We start from the raw sequence: 20,815 nt of genomic DNA on the forward strand, positions 1-20,815 counted from the left end.
CCCCTCATTTTAGAGATGGGGAGTAGATCCCAGAAAGATGAAATAACTTGCCAAAGGTGACACGAAGTCAGTAATCAAGTTAAATCCAGGACCTAAGTCTCTCAAGTTTATCTAAGTCTGATTGTTTTACATTTAAAAATTAGCCTTTTTAAGGCGACTAATAACATTGTTTCTTGATCTGCACACCAAGTTATACGAATCTGTTCAGCTGTAAAAACTTATCAAGCTTATGTACACTCCTGTGTTACACCTCAACAAAAAGTTGTTTAAAAATTGGCCTAAAATAAAAACTACCTTAAAATACTTTATCATAAAATTTAGTGTGGATAACAAGATAAAAGAGACCATGGGATTTTTTTTAGGTTTATTTTTAAGGGTTTTAGATATTCTTAACAGTTTTATTTACTAGTAGATATCTTTAAGCCCCTGGTCCAGCCAATACTTGTTGCTATAGTGTGTTGTGTTAGAACAACATAGTTTACTACAACATAGTAAAAACTATTTACTTCAAAAGATTTTTAAACTCCCAAATTTAAGAATGATGGAACAATTATAGTTAACCAGAACCCACATATAATCAAATTTCACTGTCTACCCTCTATTTTTGGGGATAAAAGCCAAATCACAAAATTCATTACCTGTGTCTAACAGAAATTTTCTTTACATATATAACCCAACCTAAAACTTCTAGACATATCTTAAACAATACCTTCTATACTTACTGTAGCTACAGTTTCTAAAAATGAGAATTGATGCATAGAACAATGAAGTAACACAGTATTACATGTTCTTAAAGATTTGATTATGCTCAGTAGAGATTGCTTACAAAGATAGGAAAACATCTTAAGGTGTAATTAACTAGAACATAGAAAAGTAAATTATCTACATACTTTATTCTTCAAGTATTACATTTAACTCACGTTTTATTGAAATAACCTTAAATGCAAAGCCCATTATTGATGAGAGAATAGTTTCCACTGGGTATGCTAAAAGTTTTATCCATTCATTCAACAAATATTTACTAAGCAATACTATGTGCCAGACTCTGTTTGAGTTGTTGGGAAAACAGTGAAACAATGCAGTCACAGTATCTGCCTTCTAAGTAACCTCAGCTTTGTTTGGGTTTTCGCAAAGTGTGCTCCCAGACAAATGGACAAGGAAAAAAATTTAATGGTCTAGTAGACAGTTATCAACTTAATTTTCACGTTCAGGATCTTTAATTAAAGTTATCTGCACAAGTGTTCAAACGGCCCTTGCAATATAACAAGAAAGAGCAAATAAAGAAATTGCCCACATTTTGATTTCTGTTTTAATTATAAATACTTTTAATAAAATGCATCTTCAAATAGACTATGAATAGCTAAAAGTATGTTTATACTGAATTATTACTACTTATTGAGACTATCGTCTGGAATGTTAAAAAAGAAAATACAGTATCTAATTACTCAATTGTAGAGTCAAATACTGTAATTGTGCATGAGGCTGCAGAATGCTCCAAAATAAAGAACAAAACAGGTAAGTGTTTAGAAGACATAATATTCAGAATGAAAACTGTATACTAGTCAGGTGTTTGCTGAAGCTGATTACAAGTTGATAAATTATCATCTATATGAACTTTTCTATAGATTAGCAGGCATTTTCTATGAATGCCTACAAAAAATCTGATCCCGTGTTCATCTCTCCAAAGTAGAGCTAAGCGTTCCTTCCTTTTTACTAGTATTGCCTTTGTAGAGAACTCAAAATATGTTAATTAATCATAAAGTAAACATAAAAGACAGTACTTTACTCCCTTAAGCACTATAAACTATACAAACCTAAAAGAGCACAAAACATAAATGTTTTCTTGCACATCACTGTTATCTTTACTATTTATACAGATATGTGCCACATACTGTGCTAAATGCCTTACATAAAGCAAAGCTAAAAAGGGTAGGTAATTACTGTTCTCTCATCTTACAGATACAAGAAATGGAGATTTAGAGAGGTTGAGTAAGCTAAAAAGAAATAGAGCTATTAACCCAGATATTCTGGCTAAAACCCCAAACTGTTACCCACAGATTAAAGGTTAAATATAAAGAAGGAAGAACTCATTGCTATTTCATTCAAAAACCAATGTCACAAAGCTACACTCCCTAATAGCTACCGACTTCAGGCATTCTGTTTTCCCAGCAAATCTGTTGCCAAATCTAAGGGTCAGGTCATTGTTCTAATAATCTTACTCGTCTTCTCAACAAGATATAAAACAGATGACTATTCCCTCCTCCTTGAAAGTATCAATGAACCACACAACCCTCATCCTTCCCAACTTACTAGCTTTGCTTTTGATCTCTTAAACTCCTAAATGCTGGAGTTATCAGATCTGTCTTGAGTTTCCTTTGTTAATCTTCCTCCAACTAAAAATTCTGAAATGGCTTCCTATTACATTTAGAATAATGCCTGGATTTCTAATAAGAATCCTGGTATTCCAAAACTGGTTTACAAAGCCCTAAATGATATAATCTGTAATTATCTAACTTATTTTCTAACACTTGTCCCTATCACCCCACTACCCTCCAGCTACTCAAATGAAGCTTGTTCCCATTTTAGGAGGCTAGTACCAGCCATTCTGTCTAATCTTTTAATTGGAGGCCATTGTTTATCATTTAGATGCCACCAAAAATGTCAACTCCTCAGAAGACTTCCCTGACCACCTAAAACTCTAAAATAACCTCTAAATCACTCTCTTATCCATCACTATATTTAAATTCTCTACAAAACATTTCCATCACCTCTAAGTTGTATTTTCTTGCTTATATTTTTGTTTATTCAATGACTATCTTCTCCTATTAGAATACAGACTCCAGGAGAGCAAAGACCTAATCTGTCTTGTGCACTATGAAAGCTACAGCTCCTCACTACAATTAGACACACTAAAAATTTTGCATATAATTTCAAAGAATTCACAGAACTGTGAAAATCTATTCATAGAGCTCCAGGGTATTTAAAGACTCTGGATTAAGAAATTCTAACCTATATTATTCTTCCATGAATCTTAAAATTGTAGCAAGTACTTGAGATTTATTACATGTCTGGCACTGTGGGATATAGAAAACAGGCAGAAAACATGGTCAACATCAGTTTCACAGATTTAAAATGCCTCACTGCTCTTCCACATAATTTCAGATAAGTGCTGTTATAACAAATTTTCCAAATTATTCTGTTGTAACAAGAATCGTTTAAAATAGAATAACAAAACTTTATTGGTAAAAGATACCTTAGAGAACATCTAATTCTCTTAATTTTTCTTTTTTTCCCCCCAAAGATTGGCACCTGAGTTAACAATTATTGCCAATCTTCCTTCTTTTCCTCCCTTTTTTTACCTTCTTCCTCTCCCCAAAGCTCCCCAGTACACAAGTGTATATTCTAGTTGTGAGTGACTCTGGTTGTGCTATGTGGGACGCCCTTTCAGCATGGCTTGATGAGTGGTGCCATGTCCGTGCCCAGGATGTGAACTGGCAAAAACCCAGGCTACAGAAGCTGAGTGCACAAAGTTAACCATATGGCCATGGGGCCAGCCCCTCGCCTCATTTTTCAAGATGAGATAATTAACATTTATTTATGGCCCTATCAGTAACAAGTGTGGTTAAGCTTTTCAAACACCTCTTTTCACTTAATCCTTAAAACCTAAAGAAGTTGAAGTCATTCTCCTTCTTTTTACGAAGAAACAAAATAACATTCAGAGAACTTGGACAAGGTCAAATACGTAGTACCACCTCAGGTAAGTACTTGACACTAAAGCTATGCACTTTCCACTATACCAATTTGACACAGAAGAGACCAAAGATAAAAAGTAAAATAATTTCACTCAAGGTGGTGCAGCTTGATAGTGGCTGAGCTAGGATCAGAAACCAACTTTCCTGACTCCTAGTTTTAGTGTTTCCTGCACCCCCACTGGATTACTTTGCATGCAAAACCATCACTGAACCTCTGAAAGAGTTTTAAAAATATTCTTGCACATTAAAACTATAGTTAACAATATTTAGTTCAAATCAAGGCAACCACTAACCTTGGAAATAATATGTAAAATCGTATATACACATGTTCTTTCTTCTAGGAATAAGATCTATGACTTTTATTAGATTTTCATTAAAAAGTTTTGTTTGGGGAGGAAGGAGGAGGAAGATAAAGATCACTGACCCGGACATATTGAAATAAATAACTGTTGAAAACATAAGAATATATAAAAAACAGAAACAATAATTCATATGAACATATATTTCCTCTGTATTTATATCACAATCTCAACAGACTCTTATAAAATATTGTTAAGAGATATTCATGTGTGTCAAAATTTTAAAAAATGCTTACATTGAAGTATCTCCCTCCCATGCCTCCAGACCTCATTCCCACCCCCTCCACAGGTAAACCGCGGTTATTGCCTTCCTGGTTGGTTCTTTATCCATATAGCTTGATATACAAATATATATTGTCTATTGGAAACAAAGTATTTTAAATGCTATTATTCACAACTCTCTATCTCTTTCTACATTAAACCAATTTTTCTTAGAAATTATATCTAACAATCTTTTTGCATTCCCAGCAAATATTGAACATTCAGCTACTTGCAAAACAATATTTTACTGGTCTTTACTATGTACTCAGCACTAGGGATAAAAAAACTAGTGAACAAGCAAATCGCTCCAAGTCTGCATGAAGCTTACATTGTTTCCTTTGTTAGCTATATAAACTATAATGACAAAACTAAATACATGACTGCAAGGTATGGTAAATGAGATGAAGGAAAAGGACAGGGAGATAGAAGCACATCTAACAAAGATAATCTAACCAAACTGGGGTGGGGTTGTGTGGGGCATTTCTTCCCTGAGGAAGTGACGTTTATGGTAAGATTTGAAAGATGAAGACTGAATAAATGTTATGGGAAGAATAATGTGTCATATGTGTGTATAGACTCCAGGTAAAGGAAAATCATAACTACAGGTTCTGAGACTAGATGGAATACGGTACAACTGGGGAGCTAGGAAAAAACAAAACAAAGAAACAAAAAACAAAACAAAAACAAAGCAGAGAGCAAGAGAGAAAGGTATGATGTGAGAGAAAACAATTAGCAAGGACCAAATGACACAGGATATTTAAACTCACATTATGGTATTTGGTCATAAGGTGAAGAGTAAGGTGAAGGCACTGAAGAGGCAGGAAGTGATCCACTTCATTGTTTCTAACATTCCCCAATCTGTATACTATCCTCACTAATCATAATTCACTGAGATCCCCTTCAAGGCCCAAACCGGAAGAACAACCTAACAACCCTATATGACTTCTCTCCCTCACTACTGGGCCCCAAAGAACCTAAATGCTGTTACACCAGCATCATGCCTACTTCAAGAAAATCTCACATGTAAAAATTCTAAGACAGAGAACAGATAGATTACAGTGATCATTCATATTACAGAAAGATAATCTACTTTAGGAAGGTATTAACAGGATTCTTTTAAAACAAAGGCTAGAAATCTTTGTAATTGAAAAAAAATGGAAACACTGTGTCCAAAATAAGGGAACAGAGAGATAAACAGACAGTACATCTGTACTATGGAAACATATGTAATAATCAGAGATTTATGCATAGAGAAATGGAAAGACGTCCAAGACACATTGTTAAGTAAAAACAAAACTTGCAGACCAATACATACGATATTTATGTTGGGGGAAAAAAAATCCTACATATTAATCTTGGTATTAAATGGATGTAAATGGATGGAAGAAAAAGGTTTGGAAAGAAATCTAACAAACTAAACAGCAGTTACACAATTGAGCAACTTACAAAAAGTACATAATCATGAATTACTTATATAAGTGCAAATAAATTTGAAAGAATGAAAACAAGTTAGAATACATTCAGAACACAATTTAGGCTATTTCTAACATAAATTACTATAAGACTATTATAAAGATTTTTACTTATTATCTTCTTTTACAAATTTGGATAGCCAAATCATCAAAACTTATTAGTTCTTTTCAAAGTTAATTAAAACTCTTTTATAACTTCTCTGTAGTTTATCTGCTTCAAAGAACTACCATAGTTTATTAATATTCTTAATATATTAATACTTATATTAGTTTTTATATATCATTTCCATCTCTATTAACCTAGTAAAATGAGGTATGTAGTTGCTACCCTCTTACATTTTCTGGTAAAATAGTTGTTAGACACACCCATAAAAAACTTGATAGAATAAACATACAGAAACAGCAACCAGTTCTTCACTAAAAACAAAAGCATTCTTTTGACCATAAAGAGTTCTGAGAGACCAAGGGGAAAACAGTGTTTTAAAAGTTTGACTTTGCCTGGGAAATCTGCTCATTAAGAACAGTAAGTCACTCTTTGATGATTCTATTTCAGGAATTACAAAATCATAAAGCAAAGCTTTTTTAGAGACGCCAAGTGTCACTAACTGTAGTTATTAGATCCAACGATTTCCATTCCTCATTCTTTAGACATCTTTCTTCAAAGTCATCTTTCCAAACATTCTCCAAGCTTTTCAAAGACAGTTGTTTACATCACCTTCAACCACAACATGTATCTAACCCACACAGGACACACAGCTTAGTGAATGTAATAAACATTCTTTCAGTCAGGAGTAAACATATGAAATAGAATTACTAAAATACCAACAGCCAGATTCTTTAAACTTCCTCAAAGCAAGATTTTGTCAGAAAAAAAAAATCCTAAACAATTCTATTAATTAAAGCACATGTGCTCAAAGCCTGCAGATAAATCATTATCAGATAAATCATTAACACATAAACCATTATGTGTTGGGGTCAGCCCAAATCTAGCTCATTAGGAGTAATTCTACTGGAACTTTCCTAATCAGAAACAGAGCATGAATGATGAGTCCTCGTCATTTCTTAAAAAAAGGCCAAAAGAGCGACTCTGCTGCTCAACGACGAGCACAATGGTTAACTTTCCCATCTGATTAAATAAGGCCTACTGTCCTGAGTAGATGGCAACAATCAGTGATTTTATTGTTGATAATTGATAGAAGATACACACAACACACATGATAAATAAGCAGCAATCAGTCCACCTTAAAGGCCCAAATTTAAAATTGTCATGACTTCTCCAGTAATATATACATCTTTTTTTTAAAGATTGGCCCTGAGCTAACATCTGTTGCCAATCCTTATTTTTTTTCTTTTTCTCTCCAAAGTCCCCCAGTACATAGTTGTATATTCCAGCTGTAGGTCCTTCTAGTTGTATTATGTGGGACGCTGCCTCAGCATGGCTTGATGAGTGGCGCTAGGTCTGCACCCAGGATCCGAACCGGCAAAACCCTGGGCCGCCGAAGCAGAGTGCACCAACTTAACCACTCAGCCACCGACTACCCCCAATATATACATTTTTATGCCAGGAAGACTGCTCACAGAAAATATTTAAAAGGTTGTTTGATTTGGTTACATGCCTTTTTCATGTTATTGATTGAAGCTACTGTACAGAATCTGACAGACATTTTACTAGTTTATTCCAACTTCTAAATTCTGATTAAAAACCATCACTTGTTGGGCCAGCCCAGTGGCGCAGTGGTTAAGTGTGCACGTTCCGCTTTGGCAGACTGAGGTTTGCCGGTTCGAATCCCGGGTGCGGACATTGCACCGCTTGGCAAGCCATGCTGTGGCAGGCATCCCACATATAAGGTAGAGGAAGATGGACACAGATGATAGGTCAGGGCCAACCTTCCTCAGCAAAAAGAGGAGGAACGGCAGCTGATGTTAGCTCAGGGTTAATCTTCCTCAAAAAAAAAAAAAAAAACTCTTGTTAAAATCTTATACTTTTATATTAATAAAATTAATCTTTAATATTATTTTCATTAATACATAACATCATTTGACTTTTCTCAGAGTTTATATTTTTTGAAAGATTTGCCCTGAGCTAACATCTGTTGCCAATCTTCCTCTTTTTTTTCTCCCCAAAGCCCCAGCATAGTTGTATATTCTAGCTGTAAGTCCACACAGCTTATTCTTTTGACAAATAAGACCTTTTCAGAGCAAGAAAATTGTTCAATGAACAGTAAACAGTAAGATTACTGACTCACTTCATTAACCAAGCAACTAGTTTGCAGATATCAAACTCCCAAGACTTGTAGCTGCCTCGTAGCTATTCAATTCAGATTCATGCTTTATGCAAAAGTACAAATACTTTGTGAACCTCAAGGTTTAACTGTGATTAAAGCAAGTGCCAACAAACTACTATAAACAAAATTATGATGAGATGATACATAACAAAGCTTGGTTTTCTGAAGATAAAACATGTGTCAGGCCTTAAGTTGGGTGTTTTTAGATGCTTCTATTATTTAAATGTCTACCATAAATCTAAACCACAATATAAACTACCACCAGTAACCAATATTTGTTACGCACCAACTAGGTGCCAGCTCTTTCAGTGCTCTATATACACTATCTAATTAATTAAATGTTCGCAGCAACGCTGTAATGTAGTAATTATCTCCATTTTACAGACAAAGAATCCAAAGTACAGGGAAGTACCCAAAGACACAGAGCTAGTAAGTGGCAGGACTATGATTCAAACTCAGGCCAGCCTAACTCTGAAGCTTACTTTTAAATCCTATAATTTGTGCCACCTTACAGATGAGAGTCAATAGTCATTAAGGCAAGGGAGATTTTAGGGGTGATGGAAATGTTCTAAAATTGGACTGTCTTTACTAAAAAATAGTGAATTGTGCACTTAAAATAAGTGAGTTTTATAGTATGTAAATTGTATTTCAATAAAGCTGTTAAAATAGTCATTAGAGACTTTTTATAGAAAGTCTTAGTTTTCAAACTTTTAAATGTGGTAATTTTAAAATATAAAGACACTATTCAGATTTGTTCTATGAGTACGGCAATAGCTCTATTAAATAGTTAAATATATAGTTTTGAAAATTTCATTTAAATATATTACAAATTGACATTTAAAAAATTGTTAAAAATTTATTACCATCTCTTCTATTACAGCTTCACTTTATCTGCCTCTGGTTTAGAGGGAGAAACATGGAAATGAAAGTATCAAGGCTCTACTCTGGGCCAGTCACTCACTCCTCTGAGGCATTATGATGCCCATTTTATAGATAACTCTTGAGCTTCAGCAGCATTAAATAACTTGCCCAAAGGTAATAAATTGTTGAGCTGAGACTAAAACTCAGCTCTTATCTGAACTTTAAATATAAGTTGCCCTGAGAAAGATATTACATCAAACAAAACCTTATTGTCTGTAAGAAAATCTTGGATCTGTTCCCACCCTGCCCTACCCAACTCTACCCCGAGAGATGAGTTTAACTTATTATTTACGGCCTTAACTTAATTTCCCACTTCTCTGGAACACTTCCATAGCAACCAACAGGCAGGGCAACATCAGAGAAGAGAAAAATTTTAACTATCTTGAAAAATGAAGCTAAAAGCAGGAAACAAAAACAAGAAACCCTATATTGTACACAACATCCTGGATATAAATAATTTAATATGCTAATGTTGGTACAAATGGACAAATACTTTGGACAGGTATAAAGACAAGGGCTTCTGATTTAGACGGGGAAACCCTGAAAAATAGAACTTGATAAAGAAGGGTTGAGAAAGCTGCAAAGGGTTAATTTAGGTGGCTTACTTTCCTAGCGTTCACAGGGACAAAAAGAAACATTTATACCTCCACCCTAATGCCAAATTTAGGAGAAGAAAACAGTAAAGAAGGATAAAACCATTCATGGAGAAGCTGCCTGATCTGAAATTGAAACACCTCTCTAGAAAGTGAATGACAGTCTCTAACTCTGTGTACACAGTTCAAAGCTCCAGGTTTCTATTCTACACAGCAAAGTTACGTACTGGGTGTAAAAGTGCTACACCGGAGAGGACATCAGTAGTTATTACAGAGGTGGGAGAACGAAAAGGCCAGACTCAAAAGAGCATGATCGTTAAAGGAACTGTGAGGTACTAAGCAGGGAAAACTTATCCATTATAGCAAAACTGCAAATGGTTATTTTTTCGATTTTTGCATTAATACTCTGCTGAATATTACATATACTGTCAAGTAAGTAAATATGTCATTACCATTTAGTGGTGGTCCAAATACCATGGACCTAATGAGAACTAATAACCAAAATTAAGAATATTGTGGAATACACTAGGTATTTTAGTTGATCTGTTATCTTGTTAACTGCTTTCAAATTAAATGCAGATTTCTGAAACTGGTTGTTTTCTTTGTGAAAACTGATGTCTCCTTCTTAATTAAAGCTCTTTTCTAAATCATAAAGATAACTCAGCCCCAAAACAAAAGATTCATGAATAAATTCTGAAGACTAGATCAAATATTTTAGCAAGACTTTAAATGGTTTTTCAGGTCACGTTTTGAAATCTGTCTCCTACTACAGTAATGGCTTCTTTTGTAGGAGGAAGCTGGCTCCGCATGTCCCCAGAAGTTATTTTGAGACACAACGACAAATCTGATTGGCAAATACTCAATCTTCAAGGTGGGAGAATGTTGACAACGAAAAGAAAATCTAACTTGTGCCTCATATACTTATATTTCAGATTGGTAAATACTAATCTATAGACTCCTGAGGAATCCAACAAAATTGAGACATTTTAAGGGGCAGCACTGATGTTCCGTTTCTTCAATTCATCCCTCTTTACTAATTCTTTCCCCGCTGGCATGCTTAAATCTTTGTCCAGGGGAGCTAAAAAAACATTTCTACTTCCAACTTGTCTTACTTAACTAAAAAAAACAAAGTCATTCCATCTCTGCCCCTGTCTTCCAGCCTCTGTTCTCTACTCCCTCACCTTTCATTTTCAAACCACCATTTTACGCCAACCACTATTTTGAAACAACTATTAAGAAGCACATCAACAACTTTCTTATGAAATTCAGTGGTCACGTCTCAGTTCCTTCTATACAGCATCTAATAATGTTGACCAGATACTCCTGCAAATGCTGCTCCTTTTTGGCTTCTATAATGGCATGTCCAGGTATTCCTCTAATTGGCAGGCCACTCCTTGCATGCCTCTGTTGAGGGCTTCTTTCTCTGCCTATCCCGGGAGTTTGTGTGATTCTTCAGAATTCCCTCCTCAATTCTCTTCTCAAAAAATTCCGAGTGATTTCATCTATTTTTCAGCTTTCACTTTCCAATGAGATGCTGATGACTTCCAAACGTGTGTCTCAAGTTCAGACCTCTCTTCGAGTGCCAGCGCCATGTAACCAGTTGTCTACTAGTCATGCATATCCACCTAGGGTCTCAAACTATCTCAACCTTACCAAACCTTTTGATCCCTATGTCAATGATTGAGTGACTTTACCTGTTAACTGAAGCATGAGGAATCATCCTTGACTACTCCCTTTTCCTCAAACCCTTTCTCCTCATCTAATCAATCACCAAGTTCTATTCATTTTATTTCTTTAATGTTTGTTGAAACCTTCTAATCCATTCCCCATACCTTAGTTTAGGCCACCATCTCTTACCTGGATTACTGTGACAATTTCTTAACTGGTATTCCTGTCACTGGTATCGTCAACAGAGCAGAGCTAGGTTATAACTAGACTGTAAGTTCTTTAAAATCAGAAAATATCTTTGGGGTTTTTTCTCTCTCTTGCTGTTTTCTCCATGGTTTTAATACAGAAGTCAGCCAATACACATTAGCAAACCTATCAAGCTGGAGTATTTACGTTTTCTCCAACAGAAAGTCAACTGGGCTAATGGAAAGCTGCTAGGGGAAGAAACCTAGGGCTTTACCATCCAGAGTAGCATGCACACGTCAACAAGGATACAAAAGATAAATGACACTATAATCCAACTAGACCTAAAAGACACCCATAGGATATGCTACACAACAACAGAATTCTTTTAAGTGCATACGGAATGTTCTCCAAGATAGACCATATGCCAGACTATAAAACAAGTCTCAGTACATTTAAAAGGTGACACAGTGGTTAAGTTCACACGTTCCACTTTGGCAGACCGAGGTTGGCCGGTTCGGATCCTGCAGGCGGACATGGCACCGCTTGTCAGGCCACGCTGTGGTAGGCGTCCCACATATAAAGTAGAGGAAGATGGGAACAGATGTTGGCTCAGGGCCAGTCTTCCTCGGCAAAAAGAGGAGGATTGGCAGCAGATATTAGCTCAGGGCTAATCTTCCTCAAAAAAAAAAAAAAAAAAAAGAAAAGAAAGATTGATCGCAAATCAAACATCTTATTTCCACCTTAAGACAACAGATAAAAAAGACATTTAACATCAGCAACATGACAAACTCTCTGTGACCAAAATATAAACTCTGAATTTAATAGTGTTAGCAAGTGATGCCAATTTTAGATTATTTCTTCCCTAAACATTATAAAACAGAAACTTATAAACCAGATATTCAAAGCTTAAAAATCCAAGTATTTTTATATCCCAAATAGTTTAATATTCATTAGTTTAAGAAGGATAAATGCAATTTTAAAAAATCTTGATAGTTCCTCTTTACAATGAAGAAACACACACACACATTTCCACTTTAGAAGAGGGAGGTGGGGAGATACCTCAAGGTTTACGTACCCAAATATAAAATCTAAGTTTTAGTTTGATTATTTTAAGCAAACAACTTATGATATGAGCAAATATGAGTCTCAATATATCAAAGCTGGCAAACATAGAGGGCAAAACCTTCAATTTTCTTTATCTATCTGAAGGCTTCCGGGACATCATTTATTAGAAAGCTGTGCCGGCATTCCCATCTTTGAAGAAGACCATCACAGGTTCAGGTAGTAGGTGTGCAATATAAGCAAATGAAGATTTAAAGGAACGGTAAGTTCTAAAATAATAACAATTTATTATGGGTCAAAAAATATTCTAAAAACTTAAAGTGCATCCTTTAATTCCTTGCAAAATATGATTACACCCTTGAGAAAATCAGGGCCCAGAAAAGTTAAGCAAAATGCTCAAGGTCTCACGGCCAGTAAGGGGTAGATGCAGGTTTGTCTAACTTTACTGTTATAAGACTTTCTCCTTAGGTTTCTTAATCATTTGTTGCAATAGTCTGCAAAGATGGCCACAATTCCTCCCATCTCTGTAGCTACGCCCCTTTGTAATCTGACTTTGCTACTCTTTCTATCAAGAGAGTGGTCTATTCCCTCCACCCCCGAATCTGGGTGGCCTTGACTTACTCTGAACAGTTCAATGCAGCAGAAGTGATTTGGGGAAAGCTCCCGAGTCTAGTCCTCAGGAGACCTTGCAGCTTCCACTCTTACTCTCTTGGAACATGGTGCCACTAGTGAGGAAACTTGAGCTAGCCTCCAAGGGTGAGACCAACAGAATAGAGAAAAATTGTCCTAGCTCAGATCCACAGAACAATCAGCCCCGTTCTGAGCTGTCAGATGACTGGAGCTGCATGACCGGCTTTAGTGGAGACGAGCAGCAGAACCACCCAACTAAACCCAGCCCCAACTGCTCAGAATTGTAAGCAAATAAAATGGTTGTTGTTTGAAGCCACTAAGTTTTGGGGTGGTTTGTTATTCAATAATAGATATCTGATAACTGTTTATATAATTATGACATAATTTTACATTCATAAATTTCACCATAGCCTTTTGAGAAAACAGTAATACTGAATGTAACATTGACACTGGAATTTGAAAGGCTCTCTCAATGGAATTACAACCTCCTAATAGAGTGAATCTATCCTGTTTTTTTAAGGCCTTAAAAATTACTAATATATTGAAGCACCCTCACAAATACAACATGCCTAAATTTAGCTCCTTAATCCTGCAGCACACGTTCTCCATAACTAAAGGGAAAAGCCTTCAAGTCCACCCAAATGGTTACCATTTTCAGAGCACGGCAGGGACAACAAATCCTCTAGACTTAAAAAGATGGACCACTTAGGTTCAATTCAAATCGAAAATTTTTTATTCTATTTCAACTTAATACACTTAAGTTGTCACCCATGTAGCAGTCCTCCATGCCAATGTGCCAGAGCAGCATCAGTAACTCTTAATATTGATAATAATTCATACGCGCCTAAGTTAGATGTTAGTCTTACTGGTTACAATCTAAAGACTTAACTCTCCTTACCATCACCACCTTAGTCATCTTCAGCAAGTTGTACCTGTTTTTACCTACCTACTATAAAGTTCTCACTATCTTAATATACTCCCCCAGTCTTATCCCCTTCCATCCCAAAACTCGGGGAAAGGGGAGTGGGATTTGAGTGCCAAGCACCTGTAGATCATCTCATTTAACCCTCCAACAACCTTCTGAGGTAGATATCAACTCTACTTTACTGATGAAGGCAGGCAAGAAAACTGAAAATACTTACCCAGCTAATTTAGTAGTCTAGTCATAATTTGAACCCACATTTGTCCAACTCCAAACTGTACTTTTTCCACAATAATACAATGTCTTCCAACTTTCAGCACTTATAATTTTATTATACTTCCTTTTTTTTTTTTTTTTTTTTTTTGAGGAAGACTGGCCCTGAGCTAACATCCATGCCCGTCTTCCTCTACTTTATAAGTGGGATGTCCGCCACAGCATGGCTTGATAAGCAGTACATAGGTTTGCGCCTGGGATCCAAACCAGCAAACCCCAGGCCGCCGAAGTGGAATGCGCAAACTTAACTGCTGTGCCACCAGGCCGGCCCCTAATTACATTTCTTAAAAGTAATCATTTTATTAGGCAGTCCTAAATAAAGATCTAAATTAAATGGTGTCTGTTTTAGGTTTAATTTGTGCAAGGTTAGTTTCAAATTAAGTAGATTTAGTACAGGAACTCTGGAACTGTTTAAGCCTACTACTTTATTTAAAAAAACAAATTCAGGTTATAGCAACTATTTCTTTTGAAGAGAACCACAAGGAACATTTTATCGGAACTGAGAAACAATCAGGGTACTAAAACAGAAAATGAACCTTAATGTTATATATATTTTAAGACACTTAAATGTATTCAGGAATAACATACATACAGAAAGGTATACAGGTCAAGAGCATTCAGCTCAATGAACTATCATAGAGAGCATACCTGTATATCCAAGACATACAGCATTACCAGCACCCCAGAAGGTCCCCTCACCATTCCTCCCATCATTACTCCTTTATTCTTCCTCAAAGGTCACTAATAGCCTAATTCCTAATACTACAGATTAGTTTTGACTGTTTTGAAACTCTATATAATGGAATCATCAGTACATATTCTTTTGTATTTTGGCTTTTTTCACTTAACATTATATTTGTAAGATTTTTTTCTACATTTTTTTTTTAAAGCTGTGATAAAGCACTCCAGTTAAATTGACCACAGTTTAGGAAGCTACCCTTCATGCACTCATTTTTGGAGCAGTGATGACATTTGGATTTTGAATGCAGATTTCTGGTGTTGAACTGGAAAGAAAAAAACCAGGTGTCAGTAACAAAACTTGAGAACAAAAAGTCCCCTTTTCACTCAAGAAAACAAAGCAGCATATGTGTCACACTGATAGCTCCCACTTCTTTCCTTTTACTTGCTTCTATTTCTTTTTTCCAGGGAGCTTGTGCCTTTTAGACTTCCTTGTGGCACTTGGTGGCCATCACAGGGCTTTGACTGATTCTAGGACTGGCAACAAAGAGAAAACAGGCAGATGTATTCAGAATAGGCAAGCTGCAAATGCAACATACTTCTTTTGCAATGGTTGGGTGATACATGAGTGTATAGTCTGACCTAAGAATTTTTGCATTAAAGATATAATCTTACACACTTAACAACAATCAAGTAACAACACTGGTACTATTAAAATGTACTATCCCCATAATCTACTGACCAAGGCTTAAGGACATTTTCATTACTATTTTTACGGAACATGCCTGACAGAACTCAAACTATTTCCAGAAAACAAAGTCACAGTGACTTTCAATGATACATACTTGAAAAATAATGCTACCAAAAAAAAAGTATGGATGCATTTTTCATTTTTAGAATTATTTCTAGACTGTTCTCCTAAGCAAAATTTCACTTTGAGGCATTTAAAGGAATGAACAAATTGCTACATGGACTCGAAACACAGAAGTTTACAGCTACAATGTATCTTCCTTATATACATAAAAGTGGTTTGGAATGGGTATATAAACTGTGAAAGAAGATATTTTGCGGATTCCCAAGTAGTAGATACTGTTAAGAGAGCCTACTGATTTGTTGCTAGTATATCAGAATTAAACATAAACACTTCCTCCAAAACATGTAATGATCTTTTAGAGATTAAATTCATACTTAGGTTTGTGTAGAATGTGTGTGTTGCAGGCAGGAGGGGAAAAAAAGCTTGAGATAGATCTAACTACTGTGGAAGCATAATAAACAGATAAATGTACTAATATCACACTCTACTCTTTGGTAAAAATAGGGAGCCCTGATTTCTTACCTTAAAAATTACAAACAGTTTGTCCCACTCTTCCCTCAACCCTGAATATTTTCCCCATTTCCTCACAGGCATTAATATGTGAATTCCCTTAGGGAGGGCCTTACTTGATCACCTTATTTAACACTGATCCTTCAAACGCAGTCCCACTACCATCACACATGAACTGTGCTTCCTCTCTCTTTCCTGATTAATTTTTCTCCGTAATACTTCTCTCCATCCAAAATGCTAAGTTTTACTTATTTTGTTACAGTGCACACCCACAACTAAAATTTAAGCTCCATAAAGACAAGGACTTTTGTTTGTTTCTATCTCTAACCTTCCTTGAGTATTCTATGTGCCAGTGCCTGTAAAACACTAAGATTAATGCCTATCTCACTTAGTTCTCACAATGACCCTATTAAGCACCATTATAGCTTACTTTTAGAGTCGAGCACAGATGTCAGGAAATATGCCCAAAGTCACATGGTAGCTAAACTTATCTCTATTTTTAAACTGGTAATTCCTTCTGTAGTCTTCATTTCTTTGGTGACACCATTATCCAACTAAATGTACATACAGAAACCTGGTAATCATCCTAGATTCCATCCTCTTCTATCTCTATTAAAATATTTATTATCTCCTTAATGTCTATGTTCCTTTCCGTCTCTACTTCCCCGATTGAGGTTCATATTCATTCATTCTAAAAATACTTACTGAGCACCTACTATGTGCCTGACAATGTCTTAGGATCTGAAGATATCGCCCTGAACAATATGAAGTCCCTGCTCTCATAGAGCATACAGTCTCTCATCTGGATCACACAGTAACCTTTTAACTGATCTCTGCCTCTAGCTTTGTTCTTGCCTTCCTCCACCCTCCTCACAGATGGCTTCTGGTCATTCACCTATGTTTTTCTTCTATGACAAACAACTCAATAAAAAAAGACAAAAGACTTGAACAGACATTTCATAAAAGAGGATATCCAAATGGCCAATAAACATATGGTATGCTTATTGAAGAGTTATAGGATATCATTATTCATGAGAATTTAAAACAGCAATGAGATACCACTACACACCTACCAGAATGGCTAAAATTTTTTAAACCAATAACACGAAGTATTAAAGAGGAACTGAGGATATAAAATTCTCATACAATGCTCATGGCAGTGTAAACTGGTAGATTCACTTTGGAAAACTGGCAATATCTGCTTAGGCCAAACAAAAGCCTACTAATGACCCAAAAATTCCACTCTCTTGTATTTATACAAGAGAAATGACTACATATGTCCACCAAAAGACATATACAAGAATGTTCATAAGCAGTTTTATTAATAAAAAGCTGGAAACAACCCAAATTTTCATCAACAGAATAATGGATAAACTGTGATAAATTCATACAATGAAATACTATACGGCAATAAAAATAAAATGATCTGTTACATATAATACGGGTGAATTTCATACAAATCATAATGAACAAAAGCCACGTACAAAATAGCACCCACTGTAGGATTTAATTTATAAAGGGAACAAAAAGAATACGTGACATACGATTTCATTTAAGAAGAGGCAGCACAGCCTATAGCGACAGAAGTCAGAATAACTGTTAGAAAAGGTGGGAGGCGATGCTAAGGGTGGTAAGGGTATACTGTCTAGGAAGGGGCTGAAAAAATTCTTAGGTGTTAGCAACATTGTATATCTTGATCTAGGTGGTAGCTGCCCAAGTGTATATGTGTAAGAAGTCATCAAGATTACCCCTAAGATTTTGCCCTTTACTGCATGTATACAATACCTCAATTTAAAAAACAAACATCAACAAAAATCTTAGATGGCACACTAACTGGATCAATCCCAAGTGCCTGAACATGTCATACAAGATATCTAGGATGTGGCCCCACCTACCTCTCCAGTCTATTTTTCATCACCATCTGCCTCATATGTTATACTCTGGGAACAAAAGTATGAAGGTTTCCCTGCACATGATATATTCTTTTTCACTCTAGGTCTTGCTTGGCTCAAGGAATCCCTAAATCTGGAATGCTAAACCTCTACTCATCCTTTAAATCCCACTCAGCTCAGGAAGCTCTTTCAAGAAATCTTCTTTTAGAGCCAGCCCTGATGGCCTAGCAGTTAAAGTTCCTAGCCCTCCGCTTGGCGGCCCAGGTTCGGTTCCCAGGTGCAGAACCACATCACTCAGCTCTCAGTAGTCATGCTGTAGTGGCGGCTCACACAGAAGCAGCAGAAGAACTTACAACTATACACAACTATGAACTGGGGCTTTGTGGGGAGAAAAGAAGAAAAAAGAGAAAGTTTGGATACAGGTCTTACTTTAGGGCAAATCTTCCCCTGCAAGAAACAAAGAAGTCTTTTATAGCCCAGTCTGTATTAGCTACCCCTCTGATGTTCCCAATATATTCCATGCTCTTTCTATAAGAGAAAATCCATATTGTTGTATGCTGCAGGTACATAATATTTGCTCAGTAACTGTTGAATGACTGAAAAAAATCACTACTCTGCCTGATTATGGCAAGTTTAATATTTGTAAAGATAGTGTGGGACAATTCACATAAAAGATAAAGCTGAATGGCAATGGGACTTAAGACAAAGAGCAGAATCAATCACCACAAGATGTTATATATATATATATATTTTTTTTTTTTTTTTTTAAATATGCTTTTTTTGGTGAGGAAGATTGGCCCTGAGCTAAAAACTGCTGCCAATCTTCCTCCTTTTTTTTTTTCTCCCCAAAACCCCAGTACATAGTTGTATATCCTAGTTGCAAGTCATTCTAGTTCTTCTATGTGGGATGCTGCCACAGTATGGCTTGATGAGCGGTACACAGGTCTTTGCCCAGGATCCAACCCAATGAACCCCAGGCTACCAAAGTGGAGCACACAAACTTAAGCACTCAGCCACAGGGCCAGCCCCCTGTTTTTTAATACTAATATTAGTACTAAAGATTTAGAAGAAAGTATGCCTCCAAAATTAAGCATATCCTTAAAAATATCTAAAAGCTAAGTAAAGCTAAAACTGAAGTGGCAGATTAAAAAGATAAGGACAGGGGGCTGGTCCCGTGGCCGAGTGGTTAAGTTCGTGTGCTCTGCTGCAGGCGGCCCAGTGTTCTGTTGGTTCGAATCCTGGGCGCAGACATGGCACTGCTCATCAAACCACGCCGAGGCAGCATCCCACATGCCACAACTAGAAGGACCCACAACAAAGAATATACAACTATGTACTGGGGGGCTTTGGGGAGAAAAAGGAAAAAAAAAAAAAATCTTTAGAAAAAAAAAGATAAGGACAAAGAAGCTAATCTGAAAAGGCTATTGTCTAAGTCCAACTATATAATACGATATTCCAAATAAACATTGAAAAAGATGCTCCATATCATATGTCATCAGGGAAATGCAAATTAAAATAACAAGGTGATACCACTACACATCTATTAGAATAGCCAAAACTTGGAACACAGATAACACCAAAAGTTAGCAAAGATGCGAAGCACCAGGAACTCTCATTCACTGCTAGTGGGAATCTAAAATGGGACAGCCGCTTTGAAAGACAGTTTGGCAATTTCTGACAAAATTAAGCATCCTCTTACCATATGATCCAGCAATCACTCTCCTTGATATTTAACCAAAGGAGTTGAAAACTTATGTGCACACAAAAACCTGCACATGGATGTTGATAAAAGCTTTATTTATACCTGCCAAAACTTGTCAAGAGTTTTTATCATACATGGCTGTTGGATCTTGTCAAATGCTTTTTCTGCATCTATTGAGATGATCATGTGGTTTTTATTCCTCAGTTTGTTGATGTGGTGTATCACGTTGATTGATTTGCGGATGGTGAACCATCCCTGTGTCTCTGGTATGAATCCCACTTGATCATGATGTATGACTTTTTTTGATGTATTGCTGTATTCAGGTTGCCAATATTTTGTTGACGATTTTTGCATTTATGTTCATCAGCAATATTGGGCTGTAGTTTTCCTTTTTTGTGTTGTCCTTGTCAGGCTTTGGTATCAGAGTGATGCTGCCCTCGTAGAATGTGTTAGGAAGCATTCCATCGTCCCTAATTTTTTGGAATAGCTTGAGAAGGATAGGTATTAAATCCTCTCTGAAAGTTTGGTAGAATTCCCCAGGAAAGCCATCTGGTCCTGGGGTTTTATTCTTTGGGATGCTTTTGATTGCTGTTTCAATCTCTTTCCTTGTGATTGGTCTGTTCAGATTCTCTATTTCTTCTTGATTCAGCTTTGGGAGGCTGTAAGAGTCTAAGAATTTATCCATTTCCTCTAGATTGTCCATTTTGTTGGCATATAGTTTTTTGTAGTATTCTCTTTTAATCTGTTGTATTTCTGTGGTATCCATTGTTACTTCTCCTCTTTCACTTCTGATTTTATTTATCTGAGCTTTCTCTCTTTTTTTCTTTGTAAGTCT

At 36.1% G+C, this 20,815-nt stretch overlaps 1 protein-coding gene across 10 annotated transcripts in view; it reads right to left on the reverse strand.

Annotated features, from left to right (window-relative positions):
* RC3H1 (ring finger and CCCH-type domains 1) overlaps positions 1 to 20,815 on the reverse strand; it is a 72,309-nt gene that overhangs the window by 38,782 nt on the left and 12,712 nt on the right. The window lies entirely within an intron of this gene.

Source organism: Equus caballus, chromosome 5 (assembly GCF_041296265.1).
Source record: "Equus caballus isolate H_3958 breed thoroughbred chromosome 5, TB-T2T, whole genome shotgun sequence".
NCBI lineage: Eukaryota > Metazoa > Chordata > Mammalia > Perissodactyla > Equidae > Equus > Equus caballus.